Below are 6,000 nucleotides of genomic sequence, written 5' to 3' on the forward strand. Positions count from 1 at the left end.
CAACAATGTGAGGGGCCAGCGCTGTGGCACAGCGGGTTAACGCCCTGGCCTGAAGCACTGGTATCCCATATGGGCACCGATTCGAGACCTGGCTGCTCCACTTCCAATCCAGCTCTTTGTTGTAGCCTTGGAAAGCTGTAGACGATCAGGTCCTTGGTCCCCTGCACCCATGTGGGAGACCCGAAAGAGCCTGATGGCTCCTGGCTTCAGATCGGTGCAGCTCCGGCTGTTGCGGCCAATTGAGGAGTGAACCATCGGGTGGAAGACCCCCCCCCCCCCCGCTTCTCCTCTCTTTGTGTAACTCTGACTTGCAAATAAATCAATAAATCTTTTTTTTATTGGCAGAGTTAGAGAGAGAGAGAGAGAGAGAGAGAGAGAAAGGTCTTCTTTTTTCTATTGGTTCACTGGCTGGCACGCTGCGCCAATCCGAAGCCAGGAGCCAGGTGCTTCCTCCTGGTCTCCCATGTGGGTGCAGGGCCCAAGGACCTGGGCCATCCTCCACTGCCTTCCTGGGCCACAGCAGAGAGCTGGACTGGAAGAGGAGCAACCGGGACAGAATCTGGCACCCCGACCAGGACTAGAACCCAGGGTGCCAGCACCACAGGCAGAGGATTATCCTAGTGAGCCACGGTGCTGGCCATCAATAAATCTTAAAAAAATGTGAGCTAAACTCACAGACCTCATTTGTGGAAAATAAGCCAGACACAAAATGGTACCCACTTCATGATTTTGTGTGTGTGAAGTTGAACAAAAGACAACATAAATGCATCGCAACTGATGTCAGAGTAGTCTGCAAACCCGTGGAGAGCCGTTGGCTTGACAGTAGCAAGGTGGGATGCACACATTCAACATTTTGATCTGGGTGATTATTACACAGATGTGTTCATAAGTTAAAATTTAGTGGATGGCAAATAAAATATTTGTGTACATTACTGTGCATAAAGCAACCTCACACTTCATGGTTTCATTCTCAAGTCCTTCTTTCTTGGTATCTCTGTTACCTGTTTCTATTTTCTTTTCTCTTTGGACGAACATACTCCATATGATCTGAATCCTGTGAAATTTGTGGAAACCTGCTGTTGGGTCCAGCATATGATCTATTTTGGTAAATGTTTTAGGCGCACTTAAAAAGACTGTGTTTTCTATAGTTGGTAGGTAGAACATTCCATATAGCTTAAGTAGGGCAATTCAGTGAGTCACGGTCTTTAAATTTTCTGTAAATTTTTATTGATTGTTTCTGTTTGCTTATTCTATCAGTTACCAAGAGATGTGTTTCAATTTTCTATTTATGGCCAGTTTATAATATATTTCAGGTCTTTTTTTATATTTATAAAAATATTTATGATATAATTTATAATTAATTTATTATATATTATATATACATATATATGCTTACTGTAGGCATCATAAAACATTGCACCAAACTCTTAGAAGCTGTCATCCAGGTGCACCCTCACGTTAGAAAGTTGAATCTTTTATGCTTGAATTTGGGATATTGGATTACACAATGACAGAATGAATAGCAGATAACATCAGAATAGTGTATATCTGTTTTCATTAATGCATCAATCCAGCTAGGTCTATGCTGTTATAGTGTTCTGATGATGTTGGGATGTATGATGGTGAGGTTGGGCAAAGTGTTAAAAGCACCATGTGTAAGGGTGGATGGGGACCAAGCAAAGCTTACAAAAGTTTTTCCAGACTCAGCTCTTGTCCTCTGCCTACGCAGCATCTACCAAACCCCTAACCCTTTCCTCATTCCACAGACACCTGTAGAGAGCTACCATGCACTCCTCCAGTTTCCTGGAGTTGTAGTGTGGTCTGAGAGAGCTGTCAGAGTCTTCTTTCAATGTAGGGTGCAGGCGTGTCCTCTTGTAGATCTTTGTTTCCCTGTTTGGGACATTTGGGACACTTCTTTTCCATCTAGGGTAAAGGCATAAAAATAGGTACCTTTTTGTCTCTCCTTCTTGACTTCCCTCCTCCCTCCCTCTTTCTTTCATATTTATGGGAAGAGAAGGAAACAGAAAATCCAGTTATTTATGACACGTGGGCACCAGGAGCATGTTGTTCTTTGGAGAACTGGAGAGAGCTGAGATGCTTCCCGAGAGGAAGAGCAAGGACTTGCTGCTGTCCATTGTCTCCAGGCTTCAGCCCCGCCCAAGTATGAAAGATGTCTGAGTAGCTTCTAAAGATTAACACTGATGCCCAGTCCCGTGGCCAGAAATCCCGGCTGTGGTTGGTCTTAGATGGGGCCTGGACACCAGAATGTTTTAACATTTCTCACACATAGAGGGCACTCAGAATCAGGGTCTAAGACTTTGACCTTTCTTCCAGAATGGGACTAAAAATCCTGGGTGGTGAGGTGGCAAAGGTTTAGAAAAGAGAGTAGAGGTGCTTACAAGAGAGGGACAAGACAGAACCTGGCCTTCCCAGAGTTATCTTCAGAGTGGAACTAGCGCTAACTCAATAGGTAAAGTAATGTTTGGCTTTCTCCATGGAACCCTGTACATGCGTTGACTATGCAAGTGGCCTGCATGGTAGCTTCATATCCTTGCAGATGTTTTGAGTTTAACTAATGCCTGTTAGTTAAGTATTTTCTTCCAGGTTTCTCTTATCTTGTGTTGCTGATGGTGATTCCCATTTTTTCATACACACATACAGCACTGGCCTGCTGGGTTCTTTATTTCCATGTTCCATATTGGTGATACTCCACAAAGCAAGAACATTTGACATTCGCAAAGCTTTATGGTCTAGAGGAACTCACTCTGGTCTGCTGTGCTTGCATATTTGCAGACCCCAGACTTTCATCCTGTTAGAATGCCAGTGTCTTTCTCCTTAGAAGGAGGGGCCACTTCTGAAGTCATATGGTAGGAACTGTTCGTATCAACACATTCGCCAGTCTAACTCTGTTGGGGACATTAGATAAACCTCCCCCTCTCAAGTTTTAGGATTAACAACTGGCAGAATGGAAGTTTTGATCTCAAAACAGTTTTCTTTCTTTAAGTAACTTCCATGTCAAGTTACATGGCAAAGGGGAATTAAAGATGTAGATAGAATTAAGCTTGTGCATCAACTAATCTTAGGATTGATTATCCTGGATTATCATAAGTGTTCTTTAAAATGGAAGAGAGAATCTGACACTCAGATCCATCTTACTCCATGGAGAGAGTCCCACCAGAGGCTTTTTGTTCCCCCAACATTTATTAATCTACGTAGAAGATAGCAAAGTAAACAAGATGACAATGTAGTTGTGTATGGTTCTAATTCATTTTTATGAGTTTTAGTTCTTTTTTAGGTTATTGAAACAACTTTTTTGTTGTATTTTGCACAAAGAAAAAATTTAAAAAATAGGAAGAAAACATCACAGCAATTTCCTTCCCAACTCATATGAGAGGAACAAAAGAAACAAAAAGAGGGCGATGCTAATAATTAAAAAACTGCTACCATGCTTCAGGATACTCCTAGCAGCTTGGTGATTTTCTTCACAGTTTTCATATAACTGTCCAAGCTTATTTTGCAAAGTGCAAGTTTGGTTATTGCTGAATTTGTTTGCAAGAGTCTCAGAAAAATTCTTTAAGTCCTATTTGGGATAATAAAGATTTGGATGAAAGAAAACTGTGAAAGAAGCTTTCTCTTTGAGGTCTATTATAGTCACTTCTGCAGCCCCAGTCTGAAGCTCACATCTTGTTTTGGATGTACTTGAAGAGAAAGTGTGAGAAAGTGTTTCATTTTTGTGAAGAGCTCTCGGACACAGGGAAACATCACCTTCAACAGGATTATTCCTGGGCACGAGAACAATTGAAGCATTGTTTCTTCAAAATTGCTGGGACCTACTTTAGAAGTGCTCCTTGTAGAATGCGCTTTAATTTATGTGCTATCGCTGCTCGTCAGGGCTATTGTGTCCACCTTGCCTTTGTCCAAGTGATGAGTAGAGTTGGCACGATGCAGACGATTCAGAGAGGTGCTCTGATCTGTCATTGTTCTGGAAGTTTTCATTCTCCTCGGAAGAAGGATGCAGTAAAAGATGTCAGGTCAGATACTTAGAGGTTTTCCCACCTTTAATTCTTTTGTATGTTTTCTCTGCCTGATGGCATCGATGATTTGATGTGGGGACATTTTCTTTGAAGAAGTTCATGGGTAGCATTCAAGGTATTTTATTTCGGTCAGTTTGGAAGTGACTGAGAGTGGAAATATGTGTAAAAAGTTTCACAGCTTTTAAAATTTTATATGTTCTTTTTACATCATTTTCATTTTCATCAGATACAAGGTTTTTTTTTTTTTCATTTTTTTTTTTCAGAAAGAAAACCGTAAGGATCTTTGTTACTTCCAATAGAAACAAGGGAAATGTGAGACATTTATTACCAGCATTCCACAAGATGCCTGCCTAATTTCACATAGCATAAAATGGTTTTAAATTATGGAACCTGATTGCATAGCTGTGGTTCTAATTTCCTTTATTCACCAAGTAAAGCAAAGTGTATCTTCACACACTGGTAATCAATCTTCCATGTATTCATCACTTGGAAATTTTTGTTTCTCCTCCTCTGACTGTTTGATTTCCCTCTTACATGATGTGGTCTAGCCAATTAGAGAGCACGTCTCAGGGACACATTCACCAGCATTCTTGCTGTGGTTACCCTTGACACTCTCCATTCCCAATGATGAGATTCTTTTGTTCTTTATTGTTTCTGTTGTATGAAATTAAAAATAGAATACAGTAAGACCCAGTGATCCTACTTCTGGGCATATATCCAAAATAATAGAAAGTAAGATCTTGAAGAGGTCTCTGTACCACCAGGTTCACTGAAGTGCTGTTGATAATAGCCAACACATAGAAATGACCCAAGGGGCCGGCACTGTGACACACAGGTTAATCCTCCACCTGTGGCACTGGCATCCCATATGGGCGCCGGTTCTAGTCCCAGTTGCTCCTCTTCCAGTCCAGCTCTCTGCTGTGGCCTGGGAAAGCAGTGGAGGATGGTCCAAGTGCTTGGGCCACTGCACCCGCACGGGAGACCAGGAGGAAGCACCTGGCTCCTGGCTTTGGATCAGCATGGCTCCAGCCGTTGCGGCCACTTGGGGAGTGAACCAACGGAAGGAAGACCTTTCTCTGTCTCTCTCACTCTGTCTGTAACTCTGCCTGTCAAATAAATAAATAAAATCTTTTTTAAAAAAGGAAATGACCCAATGTTCATCAACAGATGAATGGATAAAGAAAATGTGATATGTATAGAGGTACTTCAAAAAGTTCACGGCAAATAGAATCAAAGGGAAGCTTATTTTAGCGCCAAAAAATTGAAATCCATGCATATGAAGTATCTTTAAAAAGATCAGGGAAGGAACTGGCACTGTGGAGTAGTGGGTAAAGCCATTGCCGGGAAACCCGCATCTCATAGGAGGGGCGGTTCAAGTTGCAGCGGCTGTATTTCCAGTTCAGCTCTCTGCTAATGGCCTGGAAGAGCAGAGGAGGATGGCCAAGTGCTGGGCTGCTGCACCCATGTGGCAGAACCAGATGAAGCTCCTGGCTTCAGTCTGGCCCAGCCTTGTCCATTATGGCCATTTGGGGAGTGAGCCAGTAGACAGATCTTGATCTCTCTCTCTCTCTCACCCTCCCTCCTTCCCCTCCCCCTTCTCTCTTTGACTCTCCTTCATATAAATCTCTAAAAAAAGATCAGGGGATGAGATGATGGAAAAACTATGCATAGTTTAAAAATTGTTTTACACAGAAATAAAAATGTATTTTAATTCCACTTTCTATGAACTTCTTTTTTTAAGCTTTTATTTATTTATTTGAGAGGTAGAGTCACAGACAGGGAGAGGCAGAGACAGAGAAAGTTCTTTGATTCGCTGGTTCATTCCCCAGATGGCTCCAGTGGCTGTAGCAGGAGTCAGGCATTCCTTCAGGTCTCCCACGAGAGTGCAGGAGTCCGAGCACTTGGGCCATCTTCTACTGATTTAACAGGCCATAGCAGAGAGCTGGATTGGAAGAAGAGCAGCCCT

Source organism: Oryctolagus cuniculus, chromosome 18 (assembly GCF_051225735.1).
Source record: "Oryctolagus cuniculus isolate XC-2025 breed Fujian yellow rabbit chromosome 18, ASM5122573v1, whole genome shotgun sequence".
Lineage (NCBI taxonomy): Eukaryota > Metazoa > Chordata > Mammalia > Lagomorpha > Leporidae > Oryctolagus > Oryctolagus cuniculus.